We start from the raw sequence: 22,309 nt of genomic DNA on the forward strand, positions 1-22,309 counted from the left end.
AGGTCTCTTAAGCAGTTGCCCATCTTCAGTTCAACAGGAGAAAAAAAACCCAGCACAAAAATAGCTGTAGATAAACCTCTGCCACTTCCCTCTGCCTCTGTGGGAGCTTTTTGTGGAGTTTTAGGCATGATGGTCAGTGAAGATTTTGCTTCATCAGCTGCCTCTTCCTCTTATTCTCCTCAGAATTCACTCATGTCAATGATTCAATAAAGACATTTTCAAAAGATTTTCAACATCTGTGACATTTTTTTAATCCAATTCTTGGAGTAATTGGGCTATCTTCTATCTGAGTCGAGATCTTAAAAAAAAAACAACTAAGAAAATTTTCCACCCATCTTACATCACCAACTTTCTCTTGGTCAGGGCATCTCCTTCACTTGCCCTGGCCTGGTTGCCTCAGGTAAATACTCAGCTCTTGTGGCCTATTCAATCCCAGCTTTCTAAATACTGACTTTTTCCAGTTTCCAGTGTTGCAAGTCAGGGGAAGAGAAGCTGGATGCTGAGGAGTGCAGACACTGAACATACTCTTCCACACCTGAGAGTAACTGCAGACTCAGCCAAGGATTTCCCTGCACGCTCCTTTGAAAGAGCCCTGGGAATACAATTCATTTTCTATGCCTTCATCCACTTCACCCAGTCATCAGAGCTGAAACTTCCCCCAGTGCAAGCACACACAATGCACTGAACTCTTCTGTCTGGAGAGATCCTTGTCGTATTTGTAGCACAAGAATATACAGAAGTCATCCAGGCTGTGCTGAATAACAAGCTCAGATGGGATCCCTGCCACTCTTGAGGCTGCCCAGAAAATAGACACTACAGAATATCCTAATCTGAGACTGCCTCATTTTATACCCTTATTGTTCCCTAAAAAGTATTTTGCATATGGAAAATATTCTTTTTAAATAGCCTACCAAGAAAGGTGAATTCTCTGAAAGTTTACGTCTACAATTAGAGCTACTGTTTGGAGGATTTACTCCAACACCAGTTTCTGCTCATCATAATCACACTGAAATTCCCTATAACATAGCTGATAAGAAATTATTATCCATGGGGCTTCAATACTAAATTTGAGATAATCTAACAGAACTTGGGATTTAATTTCTATAGAAAAGAGCTCTCTTTTTTTCTTCTTAAGTACAAGAAAATGCTGAATGCTCCTACTTGATTTCTGTAATCCGTTCTGTACAACAGCACCCCAGAGCACATCAAGGATTCAACTTAATATACAGTTTCTTCATTTGCAGCTACTTTTCTCAAGTTCATTAAATGATTCTGTGTCTGTAAACCTGCTGGCAACTGGATACTCCACCTTACTGCACTTCCTGCCCCAGTGAGTTTAAATGCTATTTTACACTCTCAATTGAACATTAAAAGGGCAATGATACACACCAGGAATTTCATGCAGCTGTATTAATGCTGACTACTGTAGCAGAACTGGCTTCCAAAGCAGCCCCAGAATTATCTTGTAGAGACATTATTACCAAGAAATTGGAAAAAAAAATCCTAATCTGGTCATTCCTTATAAAAATGAGGAAGAAGGCAAAAAAATTGACAGTTTGTTTCTTTTTAAGGCAATATCTGAGGCATTTCAAAATATTTTTCTACACAATTATAAAGTTGGGTTTTTTTAAGGAAAGTCAAAGGAAAAAAGAAAAAGGTGGTTTTGCTGTATTATATGTTTCCAGGAACTACAACTCACAGGAAAACATCACATGTGATGGAGATGATGCACAGAAAATCTTGTGCCAGAAACAGAAAATTAATCAATTTAGTAATCTGTGTGTGTCATCAGGGCCAAATACTCATCTATAAAAAGCACCTCTTTGGTGCCTCGTTGGCTCCAGAACTCCAGCACCATCTTCACTGAATCTGGTGTCTTCTAAGATCACATCTCCAGCCTGCAGCCTGCCTTACTACTTATAGCTGGACAGGGTTTCACAAATATTTATAGATAGGAAGTGCTTCACAGAAGTTCCCTTTCCCCACAGTAATTCCTACTTCAACATACATGAAAAGTTACTTGCCACTCAGAAAGCTGAGTCATTATTATGCATATTAATAAGCATCTTAGGAAGTGTATTTTTAATGTATGATGTATTTAAATATAAGTCTTGACCTTATAATGATCTCACACGACTATTCATATAAATAACAAATAGTGTTGTGTTATTTCTATGAACCCAGCACAGATTACCACAGCTGGACTAACCTGTGAAGAACTTCAATTTCTACCAACCCTTGTGGTGCTAAAAAAGCATCTTAGATAACAAAATGGGGGGAAAAATGTTAAAGAGAGAGAGAAAAAACCCAACTTGAAAATACGCTGTGTTTCTCAGAGCACTGTCACTGCACCTTCAACAGCTACAATCCTGCTGGGTGAGGATGAGAAGAGTGAATACAAAAAGCTGCCACCAATGCCATCCTCCTAAAGCAGGAGCCCAGCACAGGCACACAGGAGCTGGAACATGAGTGTGGCTGAAGAAAACCTGCCTTCCACATTCAGGAAGAATTGGAAACGAGCAAATAAATCGCTCTGAGTTGACAGATACATTTTTTCTTCCCATAGAACACTCTTTCCCTCCTATTCCTATGCATAGGCTTGTGTGTGCATTTCCATATTCCCTTGTAGGCCATCTCAGACAGAAAACAAGGATGTAGGAAAAAGCCACAGCACTGGATTTGGGGGAGGGGGAGGACTTACAACCAAGCTTCCAGGTCATCACTGCCTTGCAAGTTGATTACTCAACTCACAACTAATCTGCTGCACAATGCAATTTGATTTCAATTTCCCAAGGAGGTGGAGGAAGGGAGAGAGGAGAATGTATCCAGCTGATGAAGCCCTGCTTAGGTTAAAGTCTGCTGAAAGCTCTCTGCAGAAAAAGTGCACAGAAGGCACTGCAAAGGAATTAATGGCTGGTCATGTTTCCCCTCTACTTTTTCTGTTATTAAATATTCTTGCTAACTAAATAAGCATGACCATTTTGTTCAACTTTGCTCACAATATCCCCTAACACATACAAAATTCTGTCTTTGAAAAATGTGGGGTTTTTTCCTAAAAGGAACGGAAGGCAATTCCATTTATTGGATAATTTTTCTTGATAAAAATTATAATTTTTTTTGTATTTACAATTAGTAATGGTACTTTATATATAGCTCAAAATATTTTCCCTTCTCCTGGAGGCAAGAGTTAAAGGCCTCTGGCACCACCATTGACCAAATAATGAAAGAATTTATTTGCCATGCAGCTTTAACGAAACAGCTCCGGAACATTTAATTAAAAACGCTGCAGTTCTTTTCAGGGAAGAGGAAGCCTGACAGAGAGTTATACTTTGCAGCACTCCTTTGCTTCATTGCATGTACATTTCAACATCAGACCATCAAACACTTCATCAGTTTATTTCCATTCTAATCTGTCATTTCCCTGGCAATATCCTATTGGAAGTTACTCTCTCTGCATATTTCACAAAGACCAGCTCATTAGTTTCTTGTCTACCAACCTGCTTAATTACATCCCATAGTGAAACTCCATTAATTTTAACAGAAGTTATGTGTCATTCTACAGCCTGATTTTGGTATTTTGATCCCATTTCTAACAGACATTTTGATCCTTGGTACAGAAAGTGCCACTCACACAGTACGAAGCTCACAGAGATAAAACTCACTTTGTATAACTCAAAGTGCCAAGTGCAGCGCACGGAGTCAGAGCCCATCCCGACATTGGCCAGGATTTGCAGCAGCTGACCTTTGAATCAGCCCAAAATGACCCTTCTTCAAAGCTCTATCTGCTCTAATCAAATAGAATGTAAAACAGCAAGGGACTTTCACTCAAATGTTTACAGAGGGGTGTTTTTAATTATACAATTGAAAAATTTCAACTATTACACTGGGGAGATTTACATGAGCTTATTATGACTTTATAGACTTGATCTGGTTTAAATTATGAAAGCTTTTTATAACTTCCTACATAAGGATCCAGATTAGAATTTCTTTAATCAGCTCAAATATATAACATTTGAATTAACCATTCTTACAGTGTGCTTTTCCTGGCAGAGATTTAATGCACCCCCACAAAACAGGTACAGAGATTTGCTCAACAGAGAAATAGTGAAGTAAACAAAGCCCCAGCACTGTGACTGACAGACAATTAGCACCAGGTATGACTTGGGTTCTACAGGCTTCTTTTTAAACAGTCCCAGTACTTCATAGAATATTTTTTTAAGTGGTCTTCTAGATCCACTTGATGTGTGTGTGTGTGTGTGTGTGTGTGTGTGTGTGTGTGTGTGTCCACCAAATCATCGTGGCAACTCTGTTTCATTAAAACATCACAATATTTTTTGGTCAAACCTTTGCTTTATCAAAAGTCCAATTACTCATTAGTTCTCCCAGATTTCCATTGGAAAGAAAAATTTTAAGAATTATCCCAGCTGTGAAGGTGACTGATAACCAATATACTGAAATGCATTTGGGGAATCCTGGGCTGATTAACTTTGAGTGATCAGAGATGTGAAAGCTGCGCTGTCAGTCAGAGCAGGGACTCAGAGCAGGTTTCTCAAAAGCCAGTCTGTACCTCAGAATCTCTGATGAGGGACTGACACATTGAAGTTTCTATCTCAATGGAAATGTAAGTTTTATAACACCCATATTTTTTTTTAAGTCTGGTTGGCTGTATATTTCCAGGATATATTGTATTTTCGTTATTTTCGCCTGATTGAGACACAGTTTTTAATTATCACTTTCTGATGGATCCAGCCAGCCACAACAACCACTATGAAATTTATGTGGAGCCTTTCCAGAGATAAGAGGACTAAAAATAGCTGTCAATAGTTAGGATCCCTGTAGAATAGTATAGTGGGCAATACTTTGAAAAACTGAAATGGTTAACTAGATTTCATTATAAGAAGAGATGGTAAGTATTTTCTGAGAAAATAGGCCTTTGTAAGAGCTCTTATGCCGATAACTCTAAAACTGAGAGCCAAATGGTTTTTAGATGTACTTGAAAACTCCTTGAGTGTTAACTGGGATACGTGGATGGAGAAGCCCATGCTCTGAACTCCTCAGTGCAGACTGTCTCACTGATGTCATGAGGAAAATCCTCACTCCTTCATAGTTTTATAAGGAAAATGGACATTCAATGTAGTGGATAATACAGGTCCTACTATGACAAAAGCAGCTGTTATCATTAAGCCTGATCAATTCACAAACACCACAAGAACACAATTTTTGGAATATCAGAACACAACTGCTCTCCAATACTTTCATGCCCAACAGTTCTCCAAGTTAATTGGTCAGTGCACAGCATCAGAAATTTCCTATGAAATGTTACCCCACAAAGGCTCCCAGCACACCAGAGGGCTGTGAAGGAAACCACCCTTCTCTGTCCATGTGCACATAGCCCCTAATTCCACCAAGCACTCAGGCCTGATGTTTAATGCTTTACTCCAGCAGAATTCAAATGCACATGTAAGTGCTTTGTGGAACAAGGAGGGATTTAGGCATATGCTTAAGTACTTCACTGAACTGGGACCAGGCTACTATTTATAGCAAGGTTTTTGTTCCGGTTTTATTGTTCAACACTTAAAGTCATCCTATGGCTTTTCCTTCTGTATACCCTCCCCTCACACAGCAAACCTTTTAAGGCTGCAATCTTCTTCCAGAAGTAACAGGTTTAAAATCAAAATGGATATCATAAGCTCCTCCAATTACATAATTTTTTTCATCATATTTACACAGAAATATGAAAAAAAAAAGGCTGAATGGTAGGAAAGTTATGAAGCCAAAAGTTGTATGTAATAACAGGATGAAAAATCCCATCCCACCCCACCCCCAGCACTGAAGCACTCACAGAGGAACCAAACACTAATGTGTGCCCCCAGATGTGTTCATTCCATCTTCCCCAAGTGTCCTTCGCTGTGCAGTCCTCTGTTCCACGGAGAAATTCAGGCAGACTCATGTTTAAGGCACGATTTTATTGAACTTGAAAAGCCATCAGTGCTGAACACCCCTTGCTGCTGCAGAGGCAGATTGCTAACAGGCACTGAGTGGTGTTGTGAGGAGACAAAAATACTTCCAAACGACTTCCAGTTCAACACCAGCACCTCTGTGTTTTCATTTAGAGAAATATATCTCTCTACTGCAGAGGCATCTGGACCTATCAGCTCATCTTTCAGTGTTAATGAACATGTTTTCTCCAATCCTTGTTTTGATTGATCAATGTCTTTTCACCGATATTGGTATAATAGCAAAAAATCCACATCTCCCTAGAAATCTCAAAATATTCCATCTGCTTTTTAAACAGTACTGTTGTTCTCTTACAGATTTTATGTTCCCCACAAATATGCACATGGGTCTTCTGTTTTCTATATTTGTACACAGATTACCCAAAGACAGCGCTGTGTTTCTGGGATGCTTAAAAATCTGGTTGGAGAAAACCGGCAGGTTTAACTGTTAAGCCAGCTGGGAAAGGCGTGCTTCCACCCAAAGCGATAGCGACTGTAAGGATGTTTAGGAACGGAAATGGTTTAAAGGGAAAGGATTGATGCTGATATTTGTTGAGAATGCAGGGAGAGAGCTGAGAGAGGAGAGGAAGACGGGGAAGGACGCAGAAGGAGCGATGAGAGCCAGCGGCGGCTGCGGCAGCGGCCGGGCCGAGGGAGGGGGCTGCACGGAGGGGAGGGGGCTGCAGGGAGGGCAGGGGGCTGCAGGGAGGGCAGGGGGCTGCACGGAGGGCAGGGGGAGCAGGGGGCTGCAGGGATGGCAGGGGGCTGCACGGAGGGCAGGGGGCTGCACGGAGAGCAGGGGGCTGCAGGGATGGCAGGGGGCTGCAGGGAGGGCAGGGGGCTGCAGGGATGGCAGGGGGCTGCACGGAGGGCAGGGGGCTGCAGGGAGGGCAGGGGGCTGCAGGGAGGGCAGGGGGCTGCAGGGATGGCAGGGGGCTGCACGGAGGGCAGGGGGCTGCAGGGAGGGCAGGGGGCTGCAGGGAGGGCAGGGGGCTGCAGGGATGGCAGGGGGCTGCAGGGAGGGCAGGGGGCTGCAGGGATGGCAGGGGGCTGCACGGAGGGCAGGGGGCTGCAGGGAGGGCAGGGGGCTGCAGGGAGGGCAGGGGGCTGCAGGGAGGGCAGGGGGCTGCACGGAGGGCAGGGGGAGCAGGGGGCTGCAGGGATGGCAGGGGGGCTGCAGGGATGGCAGGGGGCTGCAGGGAGGGCAGGGGGCTGCACGGAGGGCAGGGGGCTGCAGGGAGGGCAGGGGGCTGCACGGAGGGCAGGGGGCTGCAGGGAGGGCAGGGGGCTGCACGGAGGGCAGGGGGAGCAGGGGGCTGCAGGGATGGCAGGGGGCTGCAGGGAGGGCAGGGGGCTGCAGGGAGGGCAGGGGGCTGCAGGGATGGCAGGGGGCTGCAGGGAGGGCAGGGGGCTGCAGGGAGGGCAGGGGGCTGCAGGGAGGGCAGGGGGCTGCAGGGAGAGCAGGGGGCTGCTGCCGGGCCGTGCGATGCAGAGCCCGTGCTGCGCAGCGGGAACAGCCGCTCCGCACTTCCCAAGGAAATCCACCGCCGAGCTTTGGCTATGGAAAGCTGGCAGAGAGAAACTCGCTCTGCCTGATTCTTCCTCCGCTCAGGGGAACAGGATCTTATACATCCCTGTAAATACTTGCACACGAAAAGCATCAAAGGCGGCATTACAAGAGAAATCCATTTCTCTTGTAATTCATGACTTTCAGTTCTGGCTGCCAAGATGCATTGAAAGGGGCAAAATCATCCCTCAAAAGCACATTATTTCATCAGAGTGCCCTTACAATATAACCCAAAGCCACTAAAATCACAGAGAGAAGCTTTTCACCATTTTCAGGAGTCTGAGCCGGACTGCAATAACCTTCAGCTGAATTATTAATGGTAACTTGTAAGCCATTATCATGGAAAGATCTCTATTAGTCACCAACTTACAGTGCTATTTTCAAAAACATCCAACTTAGGGATGTACAAATCCCATTGACAAGCCAACAGGACTTAAAATTCCATTTGGCTTCCATTCCTCCCCTTTTTAAAAATCCTGCCCTTAATACATTAAACCTTCCTACTGCACTGTCTATAACTTATTTGATAATCAGGCCATAAACGTTACTTGACAAGAACATAACCCTTGGTGCTAAGTTTACAAATTCTCTCCCTAGGACAAGATGAAATTTTAACTACAGGGTGTTCAGTTCTAGGCAGGTTCTTCTACTTGAAATGCAAAGGTTCTCAGAAAGGTGTCCTCAAGAAGAACAGCAAAAAAACAGGTATTTTCACGTACAGAAGAGACTTGGTTGGTTGTGTATTTGTAGAACATGTCACACTTGACTTCCACATAAGTAAATGGCTTTAATGCTCCCGTTGAATAACATTACAAATATCTTGCAGATACAAACAGTGTTTGCGCTTACAGCAGCATTTTCTATCCAAAATTCCCAGCAGCTTTACAAGTAGTGATTAATTAACCCTTGAAACAGGCAGGTCATGTGCACACTGTAACAGCTGAATTATAAATCTGAAGCAACAGCCCACAAAGACAAGCAATGTGTATGAAGGCACAAAATGTCCCCTAACAAAACAGGTAACAAGACACAATTTGTTCTCCCTTCCCATGCCACAGCCATCACATACCTGCATTTTTTTAGTCTTTCCTTGAGCAGGAAATGTGGGATATCATCAAGGTAGAGCTGTGCTAACAGGATAAAGGTATGAGCATGGAAGCACTACTAATGCTGCAGCTGTGTTTTATTCTCATTAACAGGAAAGCATTGGCTGAGATCTTAAGGGCAGCAATACATTTCAAGTAAGCATTATCACAAGTCAGGAAAAGTCACTAGTAACACACTGAAAGGAAGATGTAAAGGAAGCACAAAAAAAGAAGTGGAATTCAGGGCAAGAATTTCGGCAAACTCAGTCAAGTGATTTGTAACATCTCTTAAAGAGAGGATCGAGGAATTCAGGAAAACTGACAGTTACCAATGAAGAGTGTATGAAATAGTGCAAGAGATTATCTCAGTGCAGGGGAATGTAGGAAACACTGGAAGAGACTGTTACACCCAGAGTGTTTAAAGGCTTTGACTATCAGAAGAGATTGTACAAAAGGTGAAACAAGAACATTTAACAAAGAACAAGTATTAGAATGGCACAAATGTCTCAGTTCTGATCCAGATGAGCCAACACACAAAAGGATCAACAACTAAAGAGGGACATAAAAAGGCAATAGGAAAAGGATCTATAAATACAACAGAAGTAAGTGGGAGAAAAAGATAAGCAGAGGCTCTAGTATTTAATGGGAAAGGAGAGAAAATAACAGATGGCAAAGAGAAAGCTGAAGCACTCAGTGCTTCCTTCATATTCTTTTATGTCTCCATCTCAAGGATAATGAAAAGCAAAAATATTTCTAAAGTTATTTTTACTGAGAAGACAGGACTAGAGGCCTGAAGAAAAAATGAATTAGGCTAAAAACTATCAGAAGAAGCCAGACATACTCAGTCTGCTAGAGAATGATGAAGTTCACTGCAGAGTACTTCAGGAATTACCTAAAGCCATCCCCAAACATTAGCTATTATATTCAATAATGCACAAAGGGAGGGTAAAGTTCCCAAAGGACAGCAGCGAGGCAAAAACAGTATGCAGCTTCAAAAGGAGAAGCAAGGCTGAGTGAAGAAACTGCAAACCCCACCACCTCCCTTTTATACCACAGAAGACACTGAAACAAGTTAAATCACCATATAAGTACCTGAAGGATTAAGTGCCTGAAAATAATCAGAATGTCAAACCAATGAAGTTTCCTTTTTGATATGGTAACTGGGCTACTACAGAAGGAAAACCCAGTAACAAGCAGTTTATACTGGCGACAGTAAAGCTTTCTGTAACTGACCAACGTGACATTTTCATGGCGTGGAAGGACTGATACGAAATTGCAGTTTAGTGGATGCTCAGATTCTTAAAAAAACGAAAACCAAACCACCACCCAAATTAAAAGTGATTACTAAAACTCACTGTCAGTGGAATACATCTCACAACTCACTCCCCACATTAGAAAATGCCAGGAGAGAAAAATGTTTGTGAAGCAAACAGGTAGGGTTCATATCACCTCCAGTCCACAAGCAAACAAGATCAAAATTCAGACTAAAACGTAATGCATTGACGAACTTGTTGCAAAGTGAAGTGTAAGCAGAGCAAGTGCAAATCCAGACATCAAGAAAAACACTAAATAGAGACAAGCTGAGTTCTGTTGGAAGGGATCTGGAAGCCATTGTTGACTATAAGTAAAAAATGGTATAATGGTATTTTTGAAAAGGATGTCTAACAGGACTGCCACTCAGACAGTAACCTTTCCATTTTCTCTACTGTCCAGAAAGTTGCAGAACATGAGTGAAGAAAAAAATCACAAGAAAATTCCCAGTAAATGCAACTGTGTCTTGTCATCCTGTTTAGCTGGGGAGCAATAAATGTCAGCAGTGCCAAGGGAAAATATGAGGGGAGCACTGTTGGATCACAAAAAAGCAGTGTAATAGTGTATCTTTTGGAGGGAACACACCCATTAACACCAACCTTCACAGGCCATAATGGCATTTTCGTGTTCCTACTGCTCTCCAATTCTTTAGCACTTGACACAGAATCACCAGGGCTGCTGTATATAACACATTAATTTTTCAGAGTATTTAACCTTTCAAGAAGAATCATTCTACATCTTCCAGATTGATTCTTGTGGCATTTTCAAGCTGAACTAAAAAATGGGCCCAGTTTTTGTCAGGGCTTTTGGACACTTGGCACTCACTGTAATTAAGAAAAACCCAATGATGTGGAATAGAATCTCTTCCAGGTAAAATTTTGACATTTTGTCTTCATATAATTACTTTCTACTGTTTATAGGCCAAAACTCACGCCAGTCTTCTATTTTTAGTTCGCATAAACTGATTTAAAGCTTGTAAAATACTTCACACATTAGAAAAACGCTGGTGAACGTGTAGACTTTGTAGACTAAAGTAATGCATTAACATTGCATTTGAACCTACGACCAGAAGTTCAGTGCAGCAAAGCAGTTGTAAATACACCTAATGATGCCACCAATTAGTTTTAAATAATGAAATTTCTTCTCAAAACTTCCATTTTGCTTTTCCTGTAACTGTAGCCCAGCACCTAAAAATGCACATATCCACTTCCTGAGATGACAAAGAATGTAAACCTTAATTCTTTTGGAGTAATTACTTTAAGCTTCAGCAATTGCAAAGAAATCTGATGATAGCAAAGAATATTTTTTCTGCTTGCTTATCATAAATCTCCTCATTCATACTGCTGCTTAAAAATATTCTGAAATGCGTATTAGATTACTTTCTAGGAACCCATCAACCTATTGGAAGTGTTCAGCTTGGGTTACAGAGAACATTCCCTGAAAATAAAATTCCTATTATTTCAATCCTCTTAAACAGTATTAACCTCTTTAAATAATAACAACATTACAAAAAGGTTTAAAATACCAAGAAATTACCTGAGTCACAAAAAATTAAATGCTGGATCATCTAAAATATGGCCTTATTTTGTCTGCTGTGCTGAATGCAATCACACCTTCCAGGATGGAAGATTTCCCATCAGTGGGAATAACTTCCCCTAATGAAGAATGGCTATCCAATAAGCAGGACAGAATATACAGGATCAGCAAATACTTTAAAGGTGATTTTTTTCTGCACAGGAAAGCTATCCAGAGGCTTGGAATCTCCTGCTCATAATGAGATAACAAAAGGAATGTGCTGGGCATTAGGCTCACTGATAACCATCAAGAGAAATCCTGTTCACCAGAAAACTCCTGAATCCTAACGCATGTCATGAAGAGGTGCATATGGAGTGGACAGCAGCTGCAATATCTTTAAGCAATCTTCATCCCTGATGGATGACTTTAGAGTAGGCATAATATTCATAAGTTCAATGTAAGTTATTTGAGCCTTGTTAATAAATAAATCAGGCTAAAGGCAATTCCCCAAACACTGTGGAATTAATGATTTATCAATCTTAGAAATAGAAATGCTGAATAGAGACAGCTGCATTATTCTGGCCTCATAATGCACAAAAGGTTTTCAAAACTTGAAATGTGCATCCAAGGTCACACTGCTGTTGAGTGTGAGAGGGAAATGTGATTCAGTCTTGCAGCTCTAAATCCTGTCCCTTCAACAATTAATATCAATCCTTGATGAATCTGCAGGCCCTTGTGACAATTTCCATATCCACATGCAATGCATACATAATCCCACTGCTACATGCAGGCAGGAGAAGTATCTCCTCCACCAGCACAAATGAAATTAGGCAGGTCTGGTTCTGAAAATCCCACTACTGGGACTTTTTAAAGGCAGTCCACTGCACAGGGAATAAACTCATTGTGCACAGAGGTTCCTGTATTATGGCAACTGGACAACCCAACACACAACCCTGCTGTTGCTGCTCTTTCACGGAGGTTCAGCTCTTGCATGACAACGTTGCCTTCCCAAGCCTTTGGCACGTCAGTTGTGGCAACTTCAGGAAGCTGAGCAGTTCTTGGGATGTATGGCCTTGGAATAGGAATGATGGAGAGACTGTAAAACCTGCCAGCAAGGCAAGGCCTTTCGATCAGAGGAGAGAAAGGGCTGGGAGCAGATTAATAAGCATCCACAAGAGAATTGCTCTTGAGGCTCTGAGGGCACTGACCTGAGCAGGCTCTTCAGAAATACCTTTACTGCATACTTAAAGGTGTGCAGTGAACCCTCCAGAACACACTTCCTACTGTAGGTGTTAAAGGTGTAGCAACCCCTGCCTCCTAGAAATATTTAAAGCTTTTTTGGTTTACATTCCAGTGTGTGGAGGACATCCCTGCAGCACACCAGTTATTCTATTTAGATGCTACAAAACATTCAAGAATTCTGAGCATAATGTTCAAAATATGTGAAAACAAGGCCTTTTACTTAATGACCCTTAGATACAAGTCCATGCTGATGGAAACGGGGTCATCCAGCAATACAGCAGTTACACATCCCTTAGGAAATGCTGTCTTAGATCACATAGATGCAAAAAATTGGTCACACCCGTAAAATGGGAGTCTGAAATATTTCACTACTAAATAACTCCATTTATGAAGATGAAACTATTTTCAAAGTAGTCTTTGACAAAAAATAAGCATTTGTGATTTAATTGATAATGCTGTAGCATGAATATATTGAGACCAGCCTGGATCTCAGCCACTGTGACACTCATTGCTGTCACTCCTCTCATCCTATTACACACAAATATTTCTTGTTCATTCTCCCTTTTCCTTTCTCAAATATTTTATATTTTTCTTTTCAGATAATTAAAACTATTTATCCTTTTGTATTTGCCACTTCTATTCATACAATAATCTGCTTTTCTATATATCTTAGTTTTTACAAACTTTTTCCTTCAAAGGACAACTTAAGTTCCACTCTGAACTTTGCAAATTGCAGACATTTATTGCACAGTGTACATTAAATGTAAAGCTGTTTGGAAACAGAATCCTTATGTCTGACACACACATTCCAAGGATAAGATTCACCAGAAGTTTGAGCTTTGTTCAGATGTTTGTTTTAAAAGATTTCAGCAGTCATACAATTTTGTTTAATGTAAACATTAGCTCTGTTCCCAATTATCTCCTCCACTATCATCTCCCATCAGACTGCTGCTAAAACAATCACTTATCTCTTGTACAATTACTCTGCTTTTTCCTCATGGCCAATGCAGATGACTTTTTCCCAACTGCAGTCCTGAACCTAATCTTAAGTTACAATGCAAGTTTTAGAGTGTTTTGAGTATCAGAATTTTCTTTTTAACCTCACTTGGTGTACTTTAGACTGCCTACAATACACTGCAAAATATGCAGGTTTTGTAGATGCAGATAAACTCCAAGCACTTAGAGGATTATCAATATTCAGACAAACAGTCCTACTTTCCAGTCACATCACTGAAGTTTCTGTGGTAAATGACCTGAGGTGCTTTATTCTTGGCTAACCGAGGATGAGGAACCAGACAAATGCACCAAGTTTGACTCAGCCAGATACAAAAAGGCAGCAAACACTGTTGGAGGTGCCCTATGGTGGCTGATATGTGATGTGGGACACGGTGGAGACTCACAGCCCTCTGAAACAGTGCCAAAGGCCAGGAGGGGAACCCTGAGGCATCTCCAGTAACACCAAACACCTTTTTGGGGAAACCAAACCAAACCCACTGGCTATGATAATATTCCATTCAGACTCCTCACTGCACTCCTCCAAACCAGATCCATCGAGGTGACAGCATGACAGGACACCATATAAATATCCCTGCTATCTCCCCACGGAGCTTGTCAGAAACAACAAAAATGTACTTAGCACAATCAGGAAATAGACAATTGAATGGTTAAAAGATATGGTTGGGATAGAGAGACATGCCAGACATTTGGATCAATATCACATTCAGTAGCCTGGATAATCAAGAGGTTGCGGTCCTGGATTTACAGCATGTGAGCAAAGGACAATGCTGGTAGTGGTATCAAATAGGAATTCAAGGTAACAGAATACTCCACTTCCATTCCATTAAGTGTTAAAGTGACTGTGTTCATATTGACACTAAACTGAACATTTAATCCATATTCTTTTGCTTTAGGAAGAACTTGCAGCAATATTCGCTTTGAAAATGCAGCTTAACATTAGATCATGAAGTCATTACAGAGAATACTGAGATACTGAGCTGGTTTCTTAGCAAGATACACAGAAAAACCACTTCTCCACTGAAGAGTCATGAAAATGCTGAATCCTGTTTGAGTCAGCACATGAAAATTAGTCACGTGTAGGTGAGGGGACAGGATCAGAAACGAAGTGGTGCTCAAGAACATGACAGTGTGCACGCAGTCCCACTCAAAGGACTGCTTACGTAACTCAGGGCTCACAGTATCTATCAGCCACACACAGTATTCCTTAAAAGATTCCCTGTTACTGTTTGGGAGTTGAGTTACAGCAGTATCAACTTTCACACTGTTTAAAAACTTACATTTTAGCTTATTTTAGGAGCAGTTAAGTCCTACTCTACACCACTGCTTTCAGCTTGCCTATCTTCCCAGCACCTTATCTTGGTACCCATGCTTCTCAAATAGCACTTTACTACAAAATACGCTTTAAATAAAAAGAAAGTAAAGAAAGTATTAGCACAGAATTAGGTTGGTGTAACGTGATAAAACAGCACAATAAGATGGAAAAAAAAAAAAACCACAGGCAAAAAGAATCAGCAACAAATACACAGAAAGAAGTAAACTTTTTGACAGTTTAATTCAGCAAAGGAGATGTTTCCTCCACCTACAATACAAGAGGCCATTCAAAGATACAGAACGGAAGACAGTGCCCCTCCGTTCACGTTTCTAGCAGTCTCCAAATCAAGATTTTAGGAGAACACCCCATTATGCTCAGTGACGGTAGGAAAGCACATCTTGACGACATCCATGCCAAGGTGGTGGCGACCGGGACCACAGCGGCCGCCTCAGCCGGCATCCAGGGGCACCTGGGCGGGCTGGTGCACTGCGTGACCCGGGCAAAGTTACCTCCCGCCGCATTTTCCTCGGGCTTTGAGGCGCTCGTAACGCTCCGCTGGAGTACTGCGAGGCTTTGAGAACTACTGCTTGTAAAACATTTAAATCCCCCCGTGGAAAAGAAGAAAACAAAAAAAGCCCCAACGCGGCCGCAGCAGAGCTCAGCGGCACCGCAGGAGCTGGGCGAGCGCCGGGGACACGGCGGGGACGGCGCTCCCGGGAGGGGCTTCTCCTTCCATCAGCCCCGCCGAGGGAGCAGAGCTGCGGGCAACAATCTCCTTATGACTCCCTCAAATTAATATTTCTAGGAGGAGCGTCACCTCCTGGAACGCGGCGCCCCGAGCGCGTCCCCGGGGCCGCTGAGGCTCCTGCCGGGTGCGGTGCCGCGGGCGCAGCGGGCACCGCGGTGCCTCGGGCGGGCAGCGCGGGGCTCCGCCGCCGCCTCCCGACCCATTCCTATCTCTAAGAGCCCTCTGGGCTTGAGCCGGACTGAGACCAGAGGCTTCCCGCAGCAGCGCAGCCGCTGCCACCGATCCCGCCCGCCCCGCGGAGCCGCCTCCATCCACCGCCCGAGCGCATCCTCCGGCCGCATCCCGCTGCCCCCGGCAGCGCGCCGGGATGGGCTCGGCCCCGGCAGCGCTCCCGCCCCCGCCGCCCGCTTCAAGGTCACCGCGGCGCGGGGCAGCCCCGGGGGTCGCCGCTCCTGCTCCTACCTGAGCCGGCGAGCGGAGCGGAGCCGCCGGGAGCGCGGAGCCGCCGCTGTCCCCTCACCGGCGGCAGCGCCCGGGGACTCGGGCCGCGCACGGCGCCTCCTCCTGCGCCGGGGCCGCTGCGCTGCGCTGGGAGGCGGCGGCTCCGTCAGACTTAGCGGGGAAGCCCTGGGGGGGGGGGCGGGCAGCGCGTCTCCCCACCCCGCGAGGTGCCGGAGCCGAGCCGAGCCTCCCCCGGCGGGGCTGGGGCTCCCCTCAGCGGGGAGAGGCTGCGCCGCGCCCCGCTCCGCTCCGCTCCGCGCAGGGCTCCCCTCAGGGGTCCCTCAGGTGCGCGGGGGATGCGCGGCAGTGGCGGGAAGCGCGCGGAGGCGCCGCGCAGGTGAGGGCGGCTCTGGGGCGCCCCAGAGAGACGGGGCTGAGCGCGCCCGCTCGGCACCGAACGTTTAACAACACCACCTTTCTATTGCCTTTTGGGTTTCTTTTCCCCTTTAACACTCGCCAGTTTTCTCCCCGAATTCTGCAAAAATCCCAAGGGGAAAGCCTGGCGCGGATTCTGAGAGATGGAGAGTCCCACCCTGGGACACAGCACCTGGGGAAGTACAAAAAATGGAATCATGATGTGCAGGTGATGTGTGTTATACAAACTGAGCAACAGCACTCCAGATTTAGAAAATTAGTAATAAAACCCCACCCCGTGACTTAGATTTGAAGATACTACTTTTGTTTGCAAAGAGGATGGCATCTTTGAAATGCTGCCAAAGTAGTTAATGCTGGGTATTTAACCAACACGTTCTGGTTTTACATATAGGCTTAAGTTAGCTTTCCTAACAGTTCTCTTGTGCCACATAATCTTTTCACCCTGAGAGTTCAAACCAGTTACCAAACGTCTCCAAAGTTGAACTGAGACAGTGAATTTTGAAGAGCAGAAAAATGTATTTGGTAGGTGGGATGGGGTTTTGCGTGGTGTAAAGAATGCACACACATCACACAACAACTGTAGACTGCTGCAGCGAACAACACCAGCATTTTACTTGGAAAACTGGAAGTCTTCCACCACTTTTTATTGGTGAATAGCAGCGCTGCCTAGCCCTGGTTGTTTGACAGATGATACACTGTTAATTATATTCTGATTACTATCTTGGCTTCTTCCTTAACACCATTTGAATTCCAGTTTTAACCTTATCTCAGCAAGGACTTAAGGAAAAAGTAGGACAGCCAACATAAAAGTACAAATCCCTCCACATCTTCTAAAACTATTTGTAACTTATTGAAACCCAGGAGAAGCTGTTACCATGTATTTGTAGAGCTTTCAGACAGGCTTGTTAACAAAATCCAGACTTGTAGGTCTCAGCAAGCTCAGTTACCAGCTTTGGAAGAAAATCAGAAACCTGTAAGTATTCTGCAAATATCTAGATTGGTTTTCTCATCTGATCTTAAACCACATGCTTACTGCCAAGTGAGAGTGAGCAAGGTGCTTTCCCTGGCTACGTTTCCCTGGGTCATGAGGAAGATCAAACCAACTGAGAAAAACTAATCAAGAAGAGCAGCATTTTTGTTTTGACAATGCTTAGAAAGATGGCAGAGAAATCCTGAATGAAATGTTTACAGAAATAATCATGCAAACATTAGGTAAATGCGGTGCTATTTTCAGCTTGTGCTTATTAATCATTTAAAGCAGATGATTGGAATGCCATTTGAAAAGCATTAGATGTGCATTCTTACTAGCTGCCTGCAAATGCATTTCACTGGTAATTCTGTGCTGCACAAAAAACATGGCATCCTCCAGACTGTTTTCACAGAAATACTAAATTCCACACACAGCTCCACCTGTTAAATACCAAGGCTCACAGTGCAGAGCTCAGGGTTTAAATCTCACACAGAAGGACAGTCTCCCATCACGTGATTCCTCACATCAGAACATCCTCAGCGGGTCAGCTGCTGCAGCTGGAATTAATAACACCAGAGCAGCACAAACAAATTATTGCTTTCCTTGCTTCCTCTTCATCTTCTGATGTTTAGCCCCTACGACTCTTTGTCAATCGTGGTGAAATAGCAGAAGCGTCTGGCTGTTTATCACTGGTGATAAGCAATGACTGACAGGGCAGCTTTCTTCATTTTAAGATCTTCTGCCTATGAAAATTTTTCCCCATGCAGACAGTGGAGCAGAACTTCGTACATTTTTGCCAACTAGAAGCTGTCCCCATATTTTTGTAGAGTACAAGGCAGGGGTCTCAGCACATCTTTCCTGTTTCTACAGCATTTCTAGGAATTCAACCTCTTACAGGTTTTAAAAATACTTAAAGTGTGATGTTAACAGTAATAACATCAACTAATGACTAAATCTAACACTTCTTATTATATTTTAGCGATTATGACCATTTGTGTTATGTTTTTCCCTAAATTCATTGCACCTCCTCTCACCTAAGGTGACGTTTAGAGATTCCTTTAAATTCTTCCTCTCTTTCCTGGTTAATGGGGGAATATATGTGTAGTGGGGTCATCTCTTTTGCCAAAAGGATCTAATGGAGCAGAGATCACGTAATCACTAAACTCTAGCACTATACTTGCCTCGAGTTTGAATAACCTAACAGTGACTTATCCTTCTCAGACAGTTCTTCTCCGGTTTTAGCTTCACATAATTTTCACAACATGGAGCTTAATTTCCATGCTAACAAAACAGGAGAGGAATTTCAAGGAAATTCTAGAAAGGAAGCGATAATGGATGCCAGTTCAGCAACTCAGATTTTGGCTGTATTATGTTAGAATGAAACAGCTATTTGCATTTCAGCCTCCTTTAGGACATTTCTAAAAATAGATGTGTTTGTGAAAGGGCATAACTGGGATGTCTTGATACCATATATAAACATAACATCTTCCATCCTGTGGAGCCCTCACTCACTTACAGAGTTTACCTTTGAACCGCTGTTGGTGCCAAATGGCAACACTGAGGATGAAAGTGGAGAATACTTGGTCTGCCAAAAACGTAGTAATTTGTGGATCAAGAGAGCAAAGTGAAATCTTAAAAGCTGTCCTCATCCTTCAGGCAGAGAGGTTGTACCAGGAGTGGTTACACAACACCACGGAGCTGTGTGAAACATGAGCGGCAGGGAGGACTTTTGGAGTGCCCACATTGGACTCCCAGCCACCAAGTCCGACTCTTTTCTAACAAACTGGGACATTTCATTACCAGAATGTTCAGACCCAGCTGTAGCTTCTATTAAGGAAAAGCTCCCATGGTATCAAATGCCACCAAACCACGGCACAATTCCAGCATCTGATAGAGCAGAAAATGTATCCCTGTGAATCGCCAGTGAGATCTCCTGCAGTAATTTCACACCCTCACACCAGCTTCCCAGTGAAAAGCCAACCAGCCCTAAATATCTGCTGGTTTTAAGAGCAAAAGTAACACCAGACAAAGGCTGTGTCAGTAAAACACTCTGTGACGTTGCCATGATGTCTTACAGCAACCAGCATGAGGAAATTGCTTTTTGCATTTAGCGTTTCGACATCGTATGCACTACAGGAGAGGATAACAAAAACCTGCCCTCTGCTTTGTTTTGAAAAAATACAGGTTGACCAGAGGATTATTAGGTATAATGGGATATTCTGGAACCATAATTTTGCTGTTCTAAGTCAGTATCAAAGCAAAAATAGTCAAGTGCAAAGGGCACATTATGTCTGCACTTACATGAAATGACCTTGCTGTGGCCCAGCTTCAGCCATGCAAAAAGTAGAGGGACTTCCACTTCCATCTGAAGTTCAGCAGTTCTACAGGTCAGACACAAAGTTCCTGTGCTGTTGGCACTGCTGATCCTGGCTAGAAATAAGATTGACTAAAAGTTACCAATTGATTCCTCTATAAACCAAATCTGCTGCTTCTCCAGCAGAAAGAATTCTCAAGCTGTAATTTGTTAAACGTGACATAAAGTTGATGATCTTGCAACCAAAAGCACTTTGTCAGAAACAGCATAAAAGGCCATTTTCTCCCACATTTAGAACTCAATGGATGGAGGTGTCCACAACACCTTTATTCTGAAAAAAATTCTCAAAAATTAAATTAAAGACCCCTACCAGTCAACAAGAAGCCACCACAAGAAAAGAGGTCAGAAGAATATGGTGAATAGAGACACTGCACTATTATGGTTATATATTTTCTGAAAGGGCCAAAAGGTAGTTTTGCCAGATGCATAGTCTGACTTGGTTTGTCATAATCTGCTAATTATATGTATATAAAAGGGGGCAGAATAACTTTTTTGACCCCTGAACTCCTCAGCAGTCACGAAGTCCTTTTATATACATAAGGTAAATTGTGCAAAAGGGCTTTTTGCAATATCCAAACCTTTTTGCAACACACTGAGACAATCCTCTTAACCTCTTAAATTATGCAGCAAGACTGCTTTAAAAAAATCCCAAATTCTTCAGAATCCCAAATTCACAGATTACTGTGAGAAGTCAGTTGGTAAAATTAAAAGCTTTAGTAAGGATGACATTGCTTTGAGAACAACTTACATGTTTTGTTTTATTTCTTTATTAACGAGGAATTACATGAGGGAAAATGCTCAAGTGGACCCAGGACTGGATTAAAAACCCTGAAAACACTCTGAGAGCCAAAAGATGGTGAATTACCAAATGTTAAGTCACAGCACTGTTATTTTACAGTTAAGAAGAAAAAAGACAACTTCTAGTTGGATAATAATCACAAATAATCTCAAACATGCTCCTTTCCTATTGATTTTTCAACTATTTTTTTCCCTTTGTTTTCTGAGAAGAAATCCTGATAGATTGAAATAGGCACCAGTTTGCAAAATTAGTGCAAGTACCAAAGATCCTGAATGTGGCAGAGCATTAAATCCTTGCACATGGGATGTAGGGCATTTCAGAAGCAAGAGTAAAATCAAATTTAAAAAAAAAGCAGTGAAAACAAAGCAGCAGCTAAAGGTCAGTACAGGAAAACCAGCTGAGTATTGGCAAATTTGTCTCAACATTCCCATAAATTTAAAAGTCAGTCCTTGCTTTCTATAGCAGCTTCCCAAGGGGGAAGCAGAATCATTGATTTAAATACTAGTTGTCATCAATGGTTGCAGGAGAAATTCCCAGAGAAAATACTACACAAAAATACCTGAAAGAAAATATTTATCAATAACATATAATTCATGTTGCAAATAAAAGTGAATTTAGCAAGGCAAAATGAACCTAGATGTGGTCCCAGTGGTCATTTTATAAATCCCAGATTTAACTTGCTGCTCTTTGGGTAAGAATAATTCACAATTTGAGAATAACAACATTTTACAGTATCTTCTTTGGACTGACTGAAGGTTGTAAATTACAATCCTGCTATTTTTTTAGGAAGCCCACTTACCTTTCATACTTCAAGTCTTAATAAAAACCCGGGGCAAGGCAAATCTGCCAACGTGCATTTTAAGTGATTGCTTTAAGTCATAGATGCCAGGAAAAACAATCAGGAAGCCCTTGGATACACTCAGGAGACCCATGTCACTGCAGAAGGAAGCTACCAACGCTGTTAGGCTGCTCTGCAATTTATCAACAGTGAAATCTGCCTTTTCACTTTTCCAGCTTCTGGCCAAAACTCCTGCTAATGAACCCAGTGCTTATTTCTCACTGCACTGTAAATAATCACCTTGGACCTCCTCACAATCACTACAAATGAGCCCTGAGGTGGGATGAGCACGGGCATTCCTGTCAGACTCAGGCACCTCCCAGCAAAGCACTCCCAAATTAATCCCACAATTACCCAGCACTCCCAAATTAATCCCACAATTACCCGTGTGCTGATGGGCTGAGCAGTTTCAGGGGTTGATGAGGTTTAACTCGTGTGGAAACAGCAGCAGCAAGGCCCTTCATGGCTCAGCAGGTACAGACCTGGCATTTGTGTGGCCTCACCTGCAGCCTTCCACTCTGAAAAGAGTGGGTTTCTACAGATAGATATATATAGATAAATATATATATATATACACACACTCACAATGGGAAGAGAAATAAGTACACCCAGATTGCAATTCCAAATCTCCTCAAATGACTTCAGTATCCCCACTTCCA

Source organism: Coloeus monedula, assembly GCF_965178545.1.
Source record: "Coloeus monedula genome assembly, chromosome: 11".
Classification (NCBI taxonomy): Eukaryota; Metazoa; Chordata; class Aves; order Passeriformes; family Corvidae; genus Coloeus; species Coloeus monedula.